The sequence below is a fragment of the Falco biarmicus genome, chromosome 15, assembly GCF_023638135.1.
Source record: "Falco biarmicus isolate bFalBia1 chromosome 15, bFalBia1.pri, whole genome shotgun sequence".
In the NCBI taxonomy this organism is placed as follows: domain Eukaryota; kingdom Metazoa; phylum Chordata; class Aves; order Falconiformes; family Falconidae; genus Falco; species Falco biarmicus.
Window position 1 is genome coordinate 12,091,575 of NC_079302.1, and position 20,845 is coordinate 12,112,419.

Consider the following 20,845-nt stretch of genomic DNA (forward strand, 5'->3'; position numbering starts at 1 on the left):
TCCGTAAGCAAAGAGCACAGTGTGCCCCCTGGGTCTGGGACTAAGTTTCACACTGGGGGTCCAGGCTGTGCTTCTGCTCCACTTGCCCAGACTAAGCCCACCCTGTCATCCGCTGAAGGGTCAAAAGACCTTTGTGTTCCTACTGCATGAAGAACTGGGCTGGGCTGGCCAATCTTTTAAACAGTAAATTAAGAAAAAAGTTGGCATTTTGGTCCAAACAGGGTGAAGGTAGAGAGAAAAGGTTCTTGTTCTTGGGGACAGACAGGAAATACTGCTTCTCAAATTTGTTTATTTTACTTATGTTTCATCACAGGATTTTAACTTCCCTTTCTGAATGCTATCAGCGCACAGGGACAAAAAACATGGTATTTTGGTACACTGTTGTATTTAGAACAGCCACAAAAAATTAGAATCCAAATCTTATCCAACATATCATATGATTACGTGGCAGACCTGCATAGCTGGAGATCCTCTGTGCCGTGCTCAGCCCTTGACAGAGCTCTCACAGGCAATGTGAGTGATGAGCACCTATTTACGAACTGACAAATTTGTGTGGATCAATGATTATTAAAAAGAAAATGTCATTAAAGAGGACAGTTCAGTGCAGTATCATCCAGGACCTGTCAATGTCTCTGCTGGGAAAATGAAAATAAAGTCATCTTACAATGCATATTTCAAACATTTTGCATTTAGTAATGAACTACAAGAAGCAGCAGCAGCAGCCTATTTCCAGCGTGCATTTTGGTGTCCGTTAAAAACACTGATTCTCTGAAAGGCAGGAGATTATAATTTCTTGTAATTCTTCCTAAACCTTGCTGGGATCTTTTATTTACACAGTATTTGTAAATTGAACTGCATGTTCTTTTTTTAAAATGTGGGTAGCAACTGACTAAACATCTTTCAAATTACTCTAAACTTAAAAAACCCAACCACAAATGTTTTACTTTGATACTTGTAAGCAAAAAAAGATATATCAATTGGAAATATTTTTTATTTTGAAGATTTCTGTTTCAGTGATAATAATGAAACACTTGTATTTTGGACATACCTGAAGCAGTTCCTTCCCCCGCTAATTTTGGTTCAACCTCTGAACAGAAAAATGATTCAGAGTTTAATTCTCACAGATATGAGACCTGCAGATGTTGGTTGTCCACTTTGTATTGTGGACATATATGACATATATGAAGCCTGTCATGGCTCTGCCAAAACAGAGTGAGGTGAAGTGCTAGTAAGATGGACGATATTGCTAAGAATAAATATTTATACAGTATGAAAATAGGAGATCTTTTAGGAGGTTTTTCATGTCCTTTATGACAGCAGTGCTCATAAGCATTGCTATTATTAGTTATTGGAGGTTTGGGGTTTTTTCAATAAACTGAGGTAGAACTAAGAATTGGTTATTTTAAACACAGTAATATTATTACAGGTAATTTTTTTCCTCATAATTTTTCAGAACTGAGATCCTAATTGCAAATCCAGTACAAGCCCAGGACAAGAAGAGACAGTTGTTTCAAACAATAAAGAACTTAGTAAAAACAAGGGATGGGTACAGAGTGATGGGGAAGCACAAGGAAGAAGCTGGAGAAGTACTGGTTAGTTTGATAGATTATTCTGTCTTACAAGGGACATCATTAGTGTCCAGTTCTAGACAGGCATCAGACCGAGCAGGAGATGTGCAGAAATCTAATCCTGGGCACATCCACAGAGCCACACATGCTACAGTGTAGGAAGTTTTTTCCATCTTCCAGTACTTCGACTTTGCTTAATATGGCATATTTTTACAAATTTAGGTTCAAACTTCTCCCTTCATCTCAACCTTCCTGTTGCTCTGGGGGAGCTGTAATTCTTCCCTCTTACAAAGGTCTCACTCCCAGGCATGGTCTCCTTTTCCACGATGTGATACAACCTTTTCCTGAGGCTTTTTACATTTGTCATTTGTAGATTTGTTATAAACTTTAGAAAAAGCAGCAAGCAGAAGAGAGGCAGTGCTGCATGGTGGAGCCCAGCGGCGGGCCGAGCCGGGGGGTTTGCTGAGGACAGCTCAGGGCAGGGTGGGCTGGGACCTGCACTGCCTGTGGGGCACGCAGCTGATGAGCTGAGCCGAGAGCTTACTAGGGGAGATAGGTCAGTACAGCCAAATCACAGTACCTAGGTTAGGTAAAAACTATCTACATGGAGCACTTCTACTTCCCCCAAACTGAATTTCCTTCCCCAGAATTTAGTATTTCGTTACAAGTTTTAAAATTGAGGTTATTTAATCTTAAAAGAAACCAAAATTACAATTTTCCGTAGGACAGAAATTACTGTTTGACTCGAAGCAGAGAAGACCATGCTAAATGGAGAAACTGCATGGCTGGGGGCAGACACCTGATTTTACTTTCCAGAATGGCAGAGAGGTCCTTACACAGGGTGCAGGCATCATCCTGAGGACAGCCCTTCCTCCCATGCGCACAGCTGCCCTGTGCAGAAGGCTACTCCTAACGCTGGCAAGGTTTTTGCAGCAAACAAAAATTGACCTTAGGAGTCTTTACGGTCAGTTGTCTTCTTTAGCCTTGTCTTCTGTTGATACCTTGGCAGCAAAAGGGAGAGTTATGTGGTATATCTTCATTTGCAAAATTAAATTTGGAGAGGAGAGAGATAATTTCATAAAGTAAACCAATATAAACAAAAATAGCCCCTCTGGGTAAGAAAGTACAGCTGACTGGGGGAAGCGCATGTGTATCAATATGAATAACAGCCATGTGAAACCATGATGCTGTGTATTTCTGGTAACCAACCTTCAAAAGAAGAAAATGAAAACAAAGGAGGGCAATGATACCTGGATTAGAGAACATAACGTGTGAAGAGGCTGAGAAAGCTAAATTCATAGAGTCCAGTGAAAGAGATGGCTCAGGGGGAACATGATCACAGTCTATAAATACCTTCAAGGTAACAATAGAAATGAAGGGAGGGAATTATTCACAGTCTCAGAAAATTGTAGGCCAGGGAGCAATGGCCTGAAGCTAAGAAAGAAAAAGTTTAGGTGAGATATTAAGAGGGGGGAAAAGAAGCCCTGACAAAAGAAAGCGAAAGGGCAGTTTAATAGCTGGACAGGGAAAGTGCCCAGTGTAGCATAACTGCCAGGTTTATGCAACTAGTGAGATGGCACATCACTGGAAGAAAGAGAGAGACGCTTTAATCAGACACACGCAAGAGCCAGATCAGATTGAAAGAGTACTTCGTGGTCTCACAGGCTGTGCTCCAGGTAATGTCATCTAGCACTACATGAACTACAAGGCAGAGCTGTTTCTTTGAACTAGCCCAGCTGCTTCCTCTGTTGCTTGCTCTTACATATTTCCTTTATCCATCATGCACCCCCTGCTTCCTATCCAAACACAGATGAATTCCGTGTTGTCCCCTCTTACTGAGTCTGGCTTTCTATCCCGCTGACAGAGGAGTCAGAAGAACAGCAGGAAGAAGGAGCGGTTGTAACTAAGGCAAGTCCAGCCAAGAGGGCTGCTGGTAATGATGGATTATAGAAGGAAATATCAAAGTCACTTAAGGATGAAGAGCTGGAGGTTTGCATGAACAACACCAATAATCATATAAAAAATTCTCTGCAAAACTGAAAAGTTGGAAGAAACCCCTGCCTCTGCTCGGAGCACCTCAAGCAAACTCTGATGGTCTCCATTAAAAGAATGAGGAGATTTCCAGGGCTGAGTGGGACTGTTTGAAGACAAGGCTTTTCCTGGAGGAATTGAGTGAGTAGGACCCTATGAGCTCTGGTGGTGGCTCCCCACTGCCCAAGATCTCCCTGCTACTTCTTTTTGCCCTAGAATGCAAGGGAACGGGGTCAGCCAGGTCTGAGACAGGCTGATACTAATTCTCTAACACATGAGAGAAAGGTGTTTCCAACGTGTGCCTAGCACACTTCGTAAGGTGTGCTAATAATAAATGACAGCAAGTTCACAGTCCAGAAGACACCCTGGAGGCGGGGTCCTGTCACTCGGAGGAGTGTGGGAGGAAGCAGGAGGGCTGCTGCTACCCGTGGGTGTGGGGTCCTGCTGCAAGATGATACACGGTTATCACAGAGCTGGCCGCTGGTTGGCATCTAGTCAAACTCCCAGGTACACAGCAACCGGTACCCAGGGTGGTTTACGGCACGCTGACAGAGCCACTGCCAGAATAAATACTCAGTGTATAGCACAGAAACCTCTTATATAGAAACCTTTCATAAATGCTGCCTGTTGCCCTTTCCCGTCAGGGAACCACAGCAAAGATATCTGTACACAGAGCACTGTGGCCGTCTAAGGGCCTTTCCACAAATCTCACTTGGCATTGCCCCTAACTTGCCAGAGAAGAGACGTCTTTTTGCATGACACCCCTGTCTTGGTGCTTTCTTTACAATGAAGCACACATGGAGCATCACTGCACGGCTGCTCGGTGGCTGCCACCCGTGCTTGCGGGACTGGGGGAAAACAAGAGGCGGCAGCACATCGTACAAAAGCAGACGGGTTACACTAAATGTGAGCCTGCTGCATCTTTACTGCGAGGCCAGAAGAAGCACTGGTGTAGGGACGTAGTATCTGAAACAATTTTGTACCATTTAAATAGTTTCATTTTAGTTGTGGTGTTAGTGAAACAGAAAAGCCTAATGAATCTCTGCTGAAGTTCTCCAGTTGAGAGCCACCACTTTTTAGATTGATCCAGAAAGATGATGAATGTTTTACCAGAGCTATCTTAGTGATGAGCATCTTGCAGAGGGAGTTTCTTGGTTTTGTTGGTTTCTTGTTTACAAAGAACTACTTAATGTAATAATTCTCAGATAATAGAAGAAGTGTTTTCAAAAGAGATCTATGTTAAGTCAGGGGTATGACCAGGTTACAGAGCAGGTTCATTTATGGTAAATGCCAATCACTAAAAAGATCAGACACAACACTCTGAAAATCAAAACCGATGAAGTTTCAGTTTTCTTTGGTTTTAAAGGTAAATCTGTATCATTTGCTGTACTGAAAATCCCTGACAATTACCGGTGAAATAACAGATCTAAAAGACTTTTAAAATCATGATTTTAAAAGTCACCCTTCTTTATTTTAAAAGAATTCCCCATCCTAAGAAATCCAGATATGTACATGCAAATAAGTATTTCCAGAAGGTACGTCCTTGGAAAGTCTGGAAAGAATAAAGTCACAAGAGAGCTGCGTGGGTCTGTTGTACCTTCCTCAAAGTTGCTTTCCTTCAATAACTTTGTTGAAACAATCCACAGTTACATACATAAGCTCAAACGATCGTATTTCTGAATAGCTATTTTAACTGAAGGGAACTACAGTCATTCTGAAGACATATCTCTGTTACAATTTATAATGAATGTAATCTTCAAGGGGTAATAACTTCTCTCAATTACACAATTTTTCTGTTAAAAATGGCATGTTAGAATCTGGGTTGTCAGCTCCTCTTGCTATGGACACACATTTCTCAGTAAAGCATCTTAGGCACCCCCAGTATGCTATCAATAAGATCAGTAATAATGTTAAAACTTTTTTTTTTTTAATTGCATGTTAACATAATCTTTCAAGTTATTTTTCCAATATAAATACATAGGGACAACAGCTGTTTGGAGATCTCCAATTAGAGCTTTTTGTGGCTGTCTCTACAGAAAATGCCTTTGGCTAATATAATTTAAACCTCTTCTGTAAATGCGTTTCATGCTTTGAAGTTAGCTAATAATTTCTGTCATTTAAGAACAATGTTCCATGATTTGGTCCTATTAGTAAAAGTGAGAAAATGAGCACTCCCCTTGGCTCCCTGCTCCCCACCTGCCTGTGTGCCGGAGCGCTGGTGATCTGCTGCCCTGGATTTACCGAGAGCTGCCCTGCTGCTGCCATGTCTTGGGTGGGAAGGTGCCGAGGGCTCCGGGCCGGCATTTTTACAGAGTGCCGGTAGCTGGGGGAACTTCAGAGTTAGGTCCCAAGGTCACAGCCAGAATAGGGAAGGAGAACTATAAATTACGAAGCGCTGGACTGCAGCCAAGCCCATGGGAAGCTGCATTTAGCATATCATTCTCTAAGCAGCAGGATGAAACCTTAACTCCCTTTTCAGACAGAATTTGAATGGAATTTGTTATAAGAACACTGATTGAAATATCACCAACTGACTTTCCATGACAACTCAGAAATGGGTTGCAATCGTGGGGGGATCCTCTTCCAACCGGCCCAAAATAATGATGAGGATGATGATAGAGCCCTATCTAATATTTATGAAAACCAGATGAATTTCTGTGCTAGCAACATGCTGATATTATAGCAGAGACCTCAGATAAACTCTTGACATTAACCTAAGCTCAAGTTTCTCCCAGTGTAAACCAAAGGTTGAAACAACAAGCTGATTCTAGTATTCTGAAGTAAAAATGCTGCAGTGGAGGTTAATAGCAATGTAGTTAGAACAATACAGCGCAGGTAAGTGTGACGATTTATTACTCGCAGATACTACATACAGACTGCCATCGGTGCTGTAGACCTTCTGTGTAAGGTGCAGAACTAGAAGAGCTTTACGTGAGCTATAGGCACCTTGGGCAGTGGCCCCCATGTATGTTACGTGCATATGCAGTATCTAATGCTGTGGGGATATGCTGAGTCCTCCAGAAGTTGTAGCATACACAATATGGGCAGTGCTATTCAAAAGCATTAAAACAATATAGCTTTTATGAGAAAAGGATGAATTAATTATTTTAAGGATGCAAAAGTTACTTTAGATTTTAAATGTTGAAAAAATAGAAAAAAGAAATGATCCATGTAAATTATTTGTATCGTAAACGTAAAATCTCTGCCTCTGGCTGTTGCACTGTTAACTCTGAGACCTATATTTAAAGATGTGAGATAATGTTATTGTCAGTCTCGGTGGGAAAAGGGGAAGCTTGAAAGCAAATCCCCTCCCCCCTTGTCTGCAAAGGAGGAATACTGGCATTAAGTGCTGAGACAGCTGCCATCCTTCCATCTTGGCACTAAGCTAGGTGATGGAAAGTGGTGAAGAGATGCTGGAGAGTCTGGGGCGGGCTTGGGGAGGCAGACGAGAGTCGTAGTTTATTGGGCAGCAGCTTCGTCAGATGGACCATAGAGCCAGAACTAGGAGGTTTTTGCTATTCTATATCAGTTATTCTATAACTGATTCTTTAAAACACTCAGAGCTTTGCAGCCAGGGAAGGGACTATTATTAGCAAGAAACACTAACACTGTGATCTGAATAGCTGTTGTGAAGAAAAGTCAGAAAAGTAATAAATTGGCTTCCATAGCTGCAGAGTTGGGTTTTTTGGATGCAAATGTGATAAAGTATACTTTCAGGGAAAGCTAGAAAAAAATGTCTTGAGTATTTGTTAAAATCTTAGAGATGGCAGGGAAGGAACTTTCCCTCGAACTAGCAGATGTAGAAGTCTGTGTTGGATAGCCCAGGTTCTGGAGTGGAAGATGCAAGGATGAAATAACAGTTGGGCACTCTCCGCCTTACACCCCAGTGCTGTGATAACCTCCGGATGAACAAGTTTCAGTCAGGGCAGATTAGGACAGGATTATCTCTTCTTTTACTTGAGAAACCAGGCAAATACATTTCTGCTGCAAGAAAGGGCAGGCTGCATTCTGTAAGTACTGCTTTCTCTGAGCCTTTGGTATCTGCTAAAATGAAGAAAATAACTGCTTTTCTGAACTGCAACACAAAGAGAAGATTCACGGCATCCTCCTGTGTATGTGCCTGCAGATTCATATGTTTTATCGACCAGGATGCTACTTTTACAATTTCTTCCTTTATTTCATAGATCTTTTCACAAATAGATTTTGTGATCCCTAAGAAATGAGATATCCAAAGGTTCACAAAGCAACAATCTGTGTGGTTTTTTTGCCAAGTGAAAGAGCAACATAGTTTTTATCCCTTCTTATGCACTAGTCTAACTTCTGATTCACCCGTTAGATTTCTGAATTTATTTTACTAATTCAGCTCATACTGCTTTATATGCTTTAAGCAGATCAAGCAGCTCATGCAAGAAAGTTAAAGTATATTAAATAATTACTGATATAACATCTTTCATTAAAGAACTTAAAAGCAACAGAAAAATTAATTGATCTTTGAGCTAAGTAGTATCCCCGTTGCTGGGTACAAAAATGAAAGCATATTAAATCAAATATTCAAACATAGGTGCCTAAAGTTACTCATCTAAGTATACATGTCACCAGCTTCAAAACTACTGCTTTGAATCTCCCAGCTCAGAAGGGGGTAATTTTTGCATTTGAGGGTCACGCTGAACAGAATGAGAAACCAACATTTCTCAAACCATTTCTATGCAGGTATTAAAGGGACCCAGATTTAAAAACCAGGATCTTCTGCGGCTTTGGCTCAAAGTGGCAACTGTTAAAAAACAAAGCGACTTTCATTTAGCTCCTGGCTATAAGTGGATGTCAGATTGCAGGCATTCAGGTTCAAAAACCGCTCAGAAAGTTGATGTAACTGATCCCGCCACCTTTCCCAACATAGGTAATTACTGCTCTCTCAACGAGTGTCATTTACTGACATGAGCTGACTTTCATGAGGTTGGTTACTGTAAGAATGGAGGTTGGCAGGTCAGGCCCTAGGAGGTTTTGTCGTGGTCGTGCTGCTCTTTGGCAGCACTGAAGACAGAAGTCAGCCTCTCTGCCTGCCTTCTGCGCCGGCACAACCTCCAGCCCCTTCTCCAGGAGCCAGGACTTGCACCTCCGAGTGAGTGAGGCTTCTTTCTGATGAAAAGTGAAAGACGGTTTATGGACGCTATGATACACATTTCAAATTAAGTATTTTAAGGGAGGTGCAATAATTGTCAGGTCTGCATATTTAATGGACCTTGAGCTGTAAACATGCTCCAAAAATACCTAGTTAATATCAGTTTGACAGTGAATTGGCACAGCACTGAGCTCCGATGCATCAAATTAGCATCGATCCGCAAAATGTTACTGGAAGGTTTCTTAAATCTGCCAAGTTTTAAAATCAATTCAGAAGAGGGCCCCTCTCCCCACCCTCCCTTTTTTGAAGTCCTTTCTAGTTCCCTACTAGTAGTCTAAGGGCATTCCTTCAGAAATGCTTTAGAAATGTTAATTCTTTTCAAACTTTGTTTTCCCATTCAAGAGCGATCAATTCCTCTTAGGGTGTTTCTTTGGTGTGCAATTTAAAATCCTCTCCCGCTCACTCTGGGTCAGAGGAGCAGAGCTGTGACCACGCAGTGGCCAGCCGAGGTTCAGCTGGGCTCTGTGCAAATGATGCGCAGTTGATATTCTGGGATGCAGGTGCTCCGCCGCCTCCAGCGGATGGCTAATAACTTCCAGGTGGGATCTGAAGGAACTGGCACTGCCCCATCACATTCCTCTATGGCTTCTGTCCTGGCAGCTTCAACAGCTTCCCCTCTCCCTGTGTGATGTTAATACAGCTGCGCTTAGTGGACCTGGCTATGCTGGAACACCCTCAATAAACAGAGGAAAGCTGGCAGGCTCTGCTCTCTGAAGGGTTCATGACTCCGCCGCAGTTTCAGCTCCGTCTGCCAGTGCCGGGGTTTGTTAACCTTCCTGGCAGCCTGCAAAGCCACGCTGCTCTGGGGCATGCTGCCGGGGGGCTGGCGGAGGCTGGGCAGCAGTCTGCCACGAAGGGGAAAGGGTTCGAAGGAGGCTTATGCTGCTGGAGGAGGAAATCTGCCGGGCAGCCTCGTCCTGGTTGGTATTAGCTCACTTTGCTTCCATTTTGCTCTATGGATTTTCAATAACTATGATAGAAGAGCATACATTCAAACAAAATAATTAAGACATAATAGTGACATTTTTCTCCAGAATTTTTATCTTTGTCTAAGCAGGGGTACAAATGGTAGGGTAAGGTTCCAATATCTGTTAACACAGCTTTCCTTGAAAACACACTGTAACAGCTATTGAAATGTTTTGCCAGCAAGAGTCATGTAACAGCACCTGTGAGAGAGGCTGTGACATTGGTTTTTATCCCCTGAAAGAATGGAAATTGGGTGGCTTTCAGAAGAAAGCCATTGAATGAGCTGCTTAATGTTCGGTTACTATTCGGGATGCATGCTGTGGCATGGTTACCGTGAGGCGGCACGTGCCAGCGCCTAATGGCTCCAAAAGCAGTATTGCCAGCCCTGGAAGGTTGTCCCCAGCATGGCAGGGAGTGTGCTGCAACAGTGTCCCCACCTTGCTCCAACCTTTTTCAGGCGTCCTCCTGCTCTGCTTTTCACCCGTGGGCTCGTGCTGTGAGGAGGGGGCCCTGCCATCCCCTGAGTTGCTCTTCTCGCAGCATGTGCTCCACCGCTGAAGCCACAGCTCCGGGTTTCAGTGGTGGCGCTGGGAGTAGAGACCGTGCCTGCAGAACGTCTCCCTGTGGAGTGGCTGCTCCAGTTCCTGTTGGACTGCTGTGGTTGCACCTCTCTGAGACGTAAAACTCCCGGAAACATCCATGGGACCTTGTTTGTTGTGGCTGTCCCCACCAACTCCCACTCTGCACCGTAAACAGGAGGCGGCTGAAGGTGTTGCTCCAGTGGTTCAGCTGAAGTCAAGGAGAAATGTCGGCTGCTGCGTGATGACTAAGGCTCACATGCTTATTACTTCTATCAGTTAGAGCTCTTAATCACTTTGTGCTGTTTCATCCTATAACATGAATTCACTTCAAGCTGTGAAATTCACCATTTTTGCCATGACTAATTTGTGAAATCTGCCACCTTCTTTCGTGGTTCGCTTTGTGCCCTAGTTAGGCATCATCTGTCTGATTAGGGAAATCTGCGATTTGTTCCTTGCAGTTGAGCCATGACAATTTCATTCCACTCCTTTCTCCTCTTTGCACTCAACTGGGATTTCATCGTCACTTTTGCCTTCTGATGCAGTGGGGACAGAGTGGTGTGGAAACCGTCTTTGCCGGGGTTTGCACACAGTGAGTCCTGGCTTTCCTCCTCTATGTGGTGTGTGAGTAGGGCTCAGTCTTGCATCGGTGGCCCTCAGCCTAAGGCTTTAACCCTGGCTTTCGATAAAGCCACTTAGGTCTAGTATATTATGTTTACCATCTCACTACGTTTCTCCCAGCCTGGTTGCTACAATATTTTGGAAATCATTTCCCACCTGCCTTGCCAGTGCCTTCTTTCATGATACATTCATCTGTTACTCTTTATATTGAACAGTGCTGGCATTACTAAATGCTATAAATGTACCCAGTATAACATAAAAATACACAAGCAGCTGACTGGTCTTGCCTACAAGAAATACTATTAATCTTTCATATTTTTCACACGCTCTGGGCAAGATCCAGAGGGTGTTCAAGGAACATCTTGTAACTGAATCAGGTCCTAAATTCTGATTTTCTCCCTGATTGGTTAATGCCTAAAAATATTTTCCCACACTCTTAATGTCTTAATTGTTTCTTGAAGATGTTGCCAGCTCATCCATCGTTTTACCCATAATTTACATCCTCTTACAAACCCAGTGAAATATTATTTTAGTGTTTCTGTCGCTGAAATACAGTGATAAATGGTTTTCTTTTAAGATCAGTGGGAACAGTGTAATGGATGTGCAGGACAGCTTATTGACTTGCTCTTGCCAAAATACAGTCCTGCCATGAAGTTCAGAAGGATCACAAGCTGCCCTGGATACTCCTCATGCTTCAACTCATCCTTTTTAATGTTAAAGCTTATGGGTTTGTGCTACACAGAGTTTTACGAGATAATGATAGGAGAGCAAAGGAAACCTTCCCTCCTAGCTCTGCTCCTTTTCACCATAACTTTCCATCTCACTCTTTCTGTACTCTGCCTTTTTTTTTTACCAGTTTCACTCAGTCTGTGTTAATCACCTCCCTGTCTGAAGCACAATCATGTAAATTAGATCAGCAGCACCATTTCAATTGACAGATAAATAAACGGACAAATCTCTGAGAAACTCTGGCTGTAGTTAACCCTTCCTCAGAAGTCCAGAGGAGGAGGTTCATGAACGCCCTAAAGTGTACTTTGTCCAGCTATCGGGGATGATCCTGCTTCTGCTCATACAATTGACAAATGTATTTGAATGACTCGGAGCAGGATTGTGGTTGGTGCTCAGCACCCCACGCTCCTCTGAATCTGCTGCTTTCAGCACAGGAGTCTTGCAGCCGTACTAGCCCAAGCTATTTACTTAGCACCACTGTGGACTAATCAGATGGCAATAAAAGCTTTTACTGTGCCATCCTGTTTGTGATCAGCAGAAACATAAAAAGCATGTTAGCAAATTGATTTTTTGGCATTAATTGTGAGCAAAGAGCATTATACTGAGTACAGATAGGGTGGGTTTTTTCAGGCAGAAAAATTCTATTTTAGTATTTTAAAAGTGATTCTGGAAGATGCTGAGCTAAGCCCAATGGACATACTTTTCAAATGCCATAAGGCAAAGAGTAGTTACTGAATCTCCTCAGTCTTATTAGCTTACATAAACATAAAAATTTGAATAATGTTTAAAAAGCTAAATTCTCCAGATAATCCATAATCAGTAAGTGTTCATTACTGAGATGTAGCAAATATGCATGAGATTTCCCTGGTGACATTTTGGTTACATGATTTAAAAGGTGTAGAAAACTCTCCTCCGTGTGGGGCCCAGCAGAAACTTCCGCAGGCTCCAAAGGTCGCTCGGCGGCAGCTTGGACCTTCCTGGTCCCCTTCAGGAATGAGCAGGAGGAAATCGGAATTCACTGTCTCATTTTACAGCTCTGGTGATTTATAAATAAATCATCCCCACACGATGATTGATGTCTCCATATAAATAATTAAGTCTTGACCTTATGTTATGACACCTGCTAAATTTTTTGGCACTTGAAACCAACGCTGAGGAGAGATCCGTGACACCGGATAAATAAAGGTGGGACAAGATTTGAGGGGGAGGGAGAGGCAGCTTTCTGTTTACTCTCATTTTGTTTTGTTTGATTCCATCAGCTAATTGGGATGATGATTATTAATCTCCGTTGCCATCTACTCTATGGATTTAATTCCTGCCTGTGATTGCTGTCGGAAAGTTTGCTCCATTAGGAGCAGACTTTGATTAGATTTCCAGTAGACGCAGTTTCCCAGAGCTCCCCCAAATCGCGGTGTGACCTAGCCCAGGCACTTTATACCCATTTTTGTTTGCTGTTTACTTGGCTTGGTGGCAGAGCTCCAGCAGCCCGGGTGACACTGTCATTCTGCTCAACCAGGCTAGGTAGCAGGTGTCAGCAAAAGTTTAATTTGGAAGCTCATGAATTCAAAAGGAGAGCTTAACGGTTATCCCCAACACAGAGAGCTGTTCTGGCCTGCTCCTGGAAAAGAGAAAATCCCGGGGACATGAAAGGAATTGATGAGACGCCAGGCACCTGACAAAATGAAATCTTCTCGGGCTAAACTGGTGATCGCTTTTTCATCAAATGATGAGCATCATTAATAAACAAAATGGACTTAGCGACTGCATTCATGATTTTCACTTCGGAGACCATTCAGGTTTACCATCCATCCTCCCTGGCTGGTACTGGTAGATACAGCCTATTCTCTGAGGAGCTGCAACTTTTAAATCTTGCAGTAAAGGACAAGCATTTCAGGGTAAGTGTCCAACGCAAAAAAAAAAAAAAAAAAAAAAGAGCAACTCTGGGTGTTTTTAAACCTCTTTGCCCGCACACAACGCAAGTCGGCTACAGAGGGAAAGCAGCGCTGTGATGCCGTGATAAGGAGGGGCTCGCCGAACCCCTCAGAAAGCTTAAAAACCCGACCAGGCAGCCAGGCGCGGGCCGGGGGGCACAGCACCCCGTGCAGACACCCCCGTACGGAGCTGCCCTTCGTTGTCTGTTGCCGCGGTCCGGGTACGTGCGCTCCTCGGGCCCGAGGTGCGGGGGCAGTGCGAGGTCCGGGCTGGCCGTGCCACCGGGCAGGGCGCGGGGTGCGGGGCTTACCGCGGCCGGAGGCTACAGCGAGCCCCCGGCGCCCCGCGGACCGGCTCCAGCCACGGGAAAGTGCCTTAACACCGCGCAGCCCGAGCCCCCGGGAACGGGGTTTCCAGCCCGGGGAGGTGCCGGCATTTAGCAACTAGTTTGCTTCGGATCCTGGCACCGGCGTTACCGAAGCCCGGGGCAGAGCCGCACCCGCGGCTCCATCCCTCACCCGCACCGGGCCGCCGGCTCCGTCCCTCACCCGCACCGGGCCGCCGGCTCCGTCCCTCACCCGCACCGGGACGCCGGCTCCGTCCCTCACCCGCAGCCGGGCCACCGGCGCCCCGCGGAGCCCCGTGTCCGAGGGGCCGGGCCGGCCCCACCCGACGCGCCGCAGCCCCGGGCACCCCCGCGCCGCACCTGCCCCTCCAGCCCGCCGGTACCGGCGCCGCCGGCCGGGGGCAGCCCCGCGGGGAGGGGTCGCGCCGCCGCGGGGACGGACGCGGGACGAGGGGCCCCAGCGCGGCGCCGCCGCAAGTTTGGGCACTTTCCCGAAGTGGTGCGGGGAAAAGTTGGGGAGCGGCCGGGCGGGGCGGGGGGTACCGGCGGGGCGCGGCCCGGCCCGGGGACGGGGGACTCGCCACTGACCTGCGCCGCGGCCGCGCCGCCTCGCCGCGCTCAGCGCATCCTCCGCGCCGCGCCCGCCCGCCGCCGCTCTGCGCGCCGCAGCCGCGGCTCCGCGCCGGCGATCCTCGGCGGGGAGGGGGGAGCGGAGCGGGACAGCCCGCCCGGAGGAGGCAGAGGCCGCCGCCCCCTCCCCGCCTCCGCGCCCCCCCGCGCCGCCGCGCCCCGGCCGCCTCCGCGCCCCCGCCCCGCGCCCCGCTGCGCACCTCCGGGAGCAGGTGCGGCGGCCTCCGGCGGGGAGCGCGGCCCGGCCCTGCTGCGCCCTCGGCGCATCGTCCCTCGCCGCCGCACGGGGAGAGCGCGGGCGGTGCCGGTGCCGGTGCCGGTGCCGGTGGTGGTGGCTGTGCCGGTGCCGGTGCAGCCGCTGCCGCCTTTCCAGGGGTGCCGTTCGCTTCTCAAGTTTGACACGTTGTGGCGGCGCCGGCCGCCCCCCCGGCCGCCTTCAAGGCTGCTGAATTATGCATTGTCTGAAGGGCAAATGCCGGCGTGCGGAACGGGGGCTGCCGAGAGGAGCGTGGCTGTGTGTCGCCGTGTGTCGCCGTGTGTGTGAGCGCACAGGCGCGCACACGGCTCCTGCTGGGGAGCGGCGCCGGGAGCTTGTGCCTGGGCGTCTGCCCGAGGCATTGCAGCCCCCGGGGGGGCAGCGGCGGCGGGGGGGGTCCCAGGCAGGGCGCTGGGGGAAGCCCTGCGGTCCTGCTGCCGGCTCTGTGGGGAGGAACGGGGCAGGGAGGTTCCTGTCATCCCCTCGGTGTGGGTACGAGCATCCCGCCGGGCATGTCCTCCTCCGGTCTGCAATTTAACAGCGGTGTGGGAAGGAGGTGTATTTTGAGACCAGCTGGGAAGATCGGTCGGTGTCGCGCACTTAGTTCCCAGAGAAGGTGGTTGTGAGCACAGACCCCAAGGGGAGGAACAGTAGAAGTAGTTGGAGGAGAACTGAAGTGGTGATGGTGCCCTCAAACAATAAATCACAGCAGGTGTGCTGTGGCCGGGGCACAGCAGGGACCAAGGTGCCTTCTCAAGAGCCTGGGATGTGAACTGTGGAGTAACTGCACAGAAGGTGCCGCTTGCACTCTTTGCTGGCTATTTCCCACCCTAAAATACCGAGAGGACTTTCCCGCACAACTGTGCAGTGGAACAAACAGTCTACTAAGAGCAAAACCAGGTCATGTCAAGGGTCCCCAAGAATGGGCTCTGTGGCATGCCTGGATATTGCTAGGTGTAATGAAGTGGCCACTGGAAGAAATTAAGGAACATCAGAGCTAGACAAAACAGTAGCCTCAGAGCCCGTGTATCAAGGGGGGTACGCTGTGCTCTGCACCCCCTCCTCAGCTTGGAGAGCGGTGGGTCCCAGGAGCTGCCCATTCTGCCAGGGACTCGTGGAGCTGAGCGCTGGCAGCCCGGAGGGAGCGGCGGCGGGGCTTGCCGACAGACAGAGCCAGCCGTGTTACGTTGGTGTACCCTCCATCCATCCTTAATAAGGCATTGTGAGCATGCAGTATTAAATGTGTGCCAAGATGGATCGTATCTACAACCCTCTGAATAGTTCCAGGTGTGTCTTATAAATAAACTATGACATTTATCCTTTGACTCGATTAACAGGAATACATTATACTTAGTCTGCTCCCTAGCAATCAATTGTTGCAACTAAGTAGGTGTTATTTATTAAAGTATTGATTAGGGACCCAATCCCGTGGTCTTTAGGCAAGCCAGTTCTTTGCTGATGAATGGAATATTTGATTGAGAGTTTTGAGATCAGACTGTATATAATTCTTTTGTCACAGGGAAAAAAAGTGCATGTGGTACAGCTTTCCGGGGGAGATGCATTCATACCACTTGGAGTTCAAAAGAAGAATAACACACATTCCTTACATGAAAACTGCAATCATTGCTTTACTTGAGTGCCTTCTGTCATTTTCTTTGTGATGCAGTGTGCATAGGCTTTAACAGCAAAAATAAATAAGTCTAACTGGGGAAAGTGCATTGAGTTACATACTATAGATGTAAAACATTCCTTGATGTCTGTTGCTATGGCAGGTGACTGGGGACAATACTGTCCTCTGAGGGCCAACTCCTGTTCGTGCGGCGTAAGGAAACTTTCCTGCTATATCATGGTGGCTGCTTTCGCAAGCAGGGTGAGCAGAGTGTGGCTCTGTGTTCTTTTTTCAGGTTGTGTTATGAAAAATGCTTTCAATGAATGACCTTGAAAACAAAGCCCAGATAAGGGCCCTGGCATTAGGTCCAGTTACAGTGAGTTCTCTGTCTCCCTCCCTGCAGGACTCACAATTACGTTTTTCTTCAATTTCGTCTCCATTACTTGCAAAACATTCTTGGAAATTTGAAAAATAAGGTATTTCAAAACAATGATTTCTGGGATTTATTTTTGTATTTGGGAGGATTTATTTTTACTTTTTTCCCTCTCTGTCTCCAATGGAACAGAAGGCAATGTGAATCCCTTTTGTTTACCTCTTTGTTTCTGCTCCCGACTGCTTAATAACATGAGCAGATATGCTTATGGCTCTGCCTGTAGTCTGGTGCTAGATAGTGACTATTGCAAAGTTAGGAGGAAGAGCAACAATCAAAAAGCTTTGGTTTTGAGAGGGTAGAATGAAATAAGAGGACAGAATGGGAAAAAATATATATATAAGAAAAGAATATACTTGGTAAATGCGTATGCTTTAACAATAAGGAATTTTTATTTGGGTATTTGTATGAAATGAGATTTCTAATTATGTTGAGATTAAAACATGCTAAAGCAAATGCAATATTTACTGAAGGGGATCTTTTGCATTATTAGTTGTACGGACTCATACACTCAGAGTGCAAAGAAATATCCCAGCCTATAATCTAGTATTGTTGTTGTGATCTAGTGATACTAGTACCATGCTTGCAATCAGGATTGCTGGTTATGTACATTACAAATTGTCACTTAGAATCCTAGATATAATCTCACTTCTTTCAAAATTGGAAGGAATTGTTTACCTTTGTTTAGTCATAAGCAAATGCAACTCATCTTTGCAGAATGTTTGCTATGGAAGGCTGGAAAACATTTGGGGGAGTACGAAATTAATTGTAAAGATGGTTTTGGTGCTTAGACACATGCAAAATATTTCTGGTGGAAAGGACTGGAAGTTATTTATCTCAGTGATCTGGAGCCTGATATTTATACCAATGCTATCTGAATCCTTTAGAAAAAAGGTTATTTCCCCCATCCTGCCAATTATTTGGAGGAAAAAAAGAAGTTAAAATTTTTAAAATTTTATATTATAGGAAAATTCATCTTGTATTCCGTCTTTATTCATGTCTCAGAAAATAGCACAGAGAAAAATGAAGAGAACATATGGTGTCTTCTATCAGTCAGTCATCATTACTGCTTCTTCACACTATGTCATCACCCCACAAATAGCAAATGAGTGTGAATTTCTCCCTGCTGAAAGAGAAAAGAGAAAACTGGTTAGTGCAGCCAAGTAAAAAAATAAATTAATAAATATCACAGTAGCATAAACGGGAAGATTATATAAAATATTAAAGACAGAGAATGCAGAGGGAAAACCCCCTAAACTGTCAAACAATAGTATCAAACCTGCAAACGTTGAGCTGGAGCAGAACTCATGTATTTCTCTTGATTTGATAACCAAGCTTGAAATATTGATGGGACACAGTCTCTCTTGCCCATTCTTTATGAATGATTCTGTGCTATTTGAGGTGCTCAAACAGACAGTACTCAAATAAGAACTGCGAGGAATGTAATGTAATAGTTTGTCTCTGGGGCATCCATAAAATCCTGAATTTCCTTTTTAAGCAGACATCTAGGAAAAATATAATTTTATTTAATTCCCCAATGTTCCTATTACACTTCTAGTGTAAAGGTTGCAATTCAAATCCTTACCTGCAAAGCCTCTCTGCCATTCTTAAACTCTCTTGCAAAGAAATATATGACAAAGCAGCCTTGGCAATAGCTGCCATAGGAACTTAATAAACCCCAACACTGGAAACATCCATCCCAGCTTTGGAAGGGATATTTCAAAATCAACCTCCTATAGAAGCAGCAAAAGCAGTTGAGGTTTGGGGGGGGGGGGGGGGGCGGGGAAAGATGTGTATGTGTATACATTTGTCTGCAACCTGGTAGATTTCCTGAGATCAGGCAAAACCTCAGGACAGAGTATTCATTTTTTCCTTCCACCTTTCTCCCCTCCCCTTCCCTCCAGTGTTGCTGAAATACCGCAGAGACCCAAAGGCAGACCCTGTGAATAAAGCTCCTGGAGTGGTACATCCAGAGTAGTGCAACAAAGCAGCAAATTAAGAGCCTCATAGGAAATTCTAAAGCAAATCTAGGCCAGATTGTCTCCCAGATCTCTAATCCTTCATTCCCTTTGGATCCTTCCATCAAAAAGCAGCTCATAAGGGGATGCTAATGCACCTGGAATTGAGCCCCATATGTAAACTACAAGGGGAAGCAAGCTCATTTGTAAGCTCCTTTCGTTTTGATGCCCATCTGAACTGGGTACGTAAAGGATGTCTGGTAAAACTATGGTTCAGACAGCTGCCTGGAACCATGTAGACACTTGGACTTGAGTTAAATGTCTTCTATGACCAGTCTAGTATAGCCATACCTGACTGTGGAAGCAGAGCTTTCCTCTGAAGATGGTTTTCTAAAAATTGCTTACATTGCAGCCAGCCAGAGAGGGTGAGCTCAGCAGGCTGGGGAATGGGGCAGTGTCAGCTAGGGTCATGGAAAAGCACAATGGTGGGCAATGCTCGGGATAGAAGAAAGCAGAATAAAAGTGAATTTTCTGGGAGTTAACAAAGAATAAGAAAGTATGAAATGATTCCGTGCACCCTGCCCCTGGAGCAATGCTTCTGCGTGGGTAGTATCTGGAAGGTAGAAGTGGCAAGGTTTGTATGGAGAAGTAGTATCTTTATCAGACCAAGGAATATCAATGGGACAAATTGTTGGGTACACAAACCATTCTTTGGGAGAAAAATAAAAACCTCCAGAAAAATTATAGAAACCTCAAAAGACAGAGTTGGAAGAGATGTATTAGATCATATGGTTCATCCTTTGGTAGCAGTAGCAAATTGTCCCCTAGAGACAGAGGACATCAGTTATTTCATAAAATATAGCCAAAAGGCCCAGAAGGAGCAATGTGGTTTAGACAGGGAAGCCTGAGAAGCGTTTGATTTAGTCTTAAGTGAGAACAGCAAGACCTACCAGGCTCAGAACCCAAAAACTGCCCTTGAAAGTACTCTTTGGAAACCCGGCTGACAATCTGGAGTAACCAGGAGCTGTTTTTGTCCTCATTACACTGAGTAGGTGCTGGAAGAGATTCTTTCAGTAGGACATACCAAGATGTATGTTGAGATACTCCCCACACAACATACAAGGGCGCAGGTGTTTGGAGTATTTTACTGCTCCTGTTTTGTTCATCCTAGAGGAGTGTGGTTGAGATGGAGTGGTTGCCCATGGCCCTTTGAAGGATGGAACTTGGAGGGCTTGGTTCTGCCAGGTCATGTTGCTCTCTAAGATGTAATTTGTTGTGAGTAAAACAATGTGCTGTGCTAACTTTGGTTCTCCGCTAGAGATGTACTCAGGTCCCATCCAGTTCTGGCATTTGAGGCTTGGGCTCTCTTGGAATGGTTTGGCTTTCCTGGACGGATTCACTTTGTCATTTCCAGAGACAGTAAAACTCAGGGACAGAATTCATATGCACCTCCTGTGCAGCTCCTTATTGTCCGGGTTTGGGCAAGAAATGGAACCTTGATCTATCAGTATAGAGATGGACTTCGCTGTGCAGCGTTTGGGATGACCCTGAGCCTGTTTTTCCAAGTGGATGAGTGGAATGAATCATACTGGAAAGATGAATTGGAGAAAAATATGCTTAATGCTGGCCAGCAAAACTGATCCTGGTGGGATCACTCCATCACTGAAGAAATGTGTCATAGCCCTTTCATAGGTGACATAAACAAGTTCCTTTTTAGGCTGCCAGGAACAGGGGCAGATCTCCTGACACTTGCATTCATTCTTCTGGAGTTTATGTGCTTTGTAAGTTGCTGGTATGACTCAGCAGAGAGGGAGCACAGTGCAGGCATGTAAGCCTGCTCCTGAGGAAGAACTGTTCTGAGGACCATCCAAAACAAAATAACTACAAAGTGTAACAAACAACGCTTTTCCTAGCCTCAGGTTAGACCTGGCTCCTGCTCCCCTACCATGGACCTCCTCTCCCTTCAGCCTCTCCTGCCTTCTGCTCCTTTACCCTAGGACGCACGCCTCTGC

The 20,845-nt window shown here is 45.6% G+C and overlaps 1 protein-coding gene across 2 annotated transcripts in view; it reads right to left on the reverse strand.

Annotated features, from left to right (window-relative positions):
• Positions 1 to 15,118, reverse strand: part of CHST8 (carbohydrate sulfotransferase 8) — a 185,793-nt gene extending 170,675 nt beyond the window's left edge. The window contains exon 1 of one of the 2 annotated variants that reach the window (XM_056361199.1): positions 14,781 to 15,118. The gene's annotated coding sequence lies outside the window, so the exon portion shown is untranslated. Of the gene's footprint in view, positions 1 to 14,538; positions 14,737 to 14,780 lie in introns of those variants that run through there. The other variant, XM_056361198.1, reaches the window with a different exon arrangement.
• Positions 15,119 to 20,845: the final 5,727 nt, after the last annotated feature.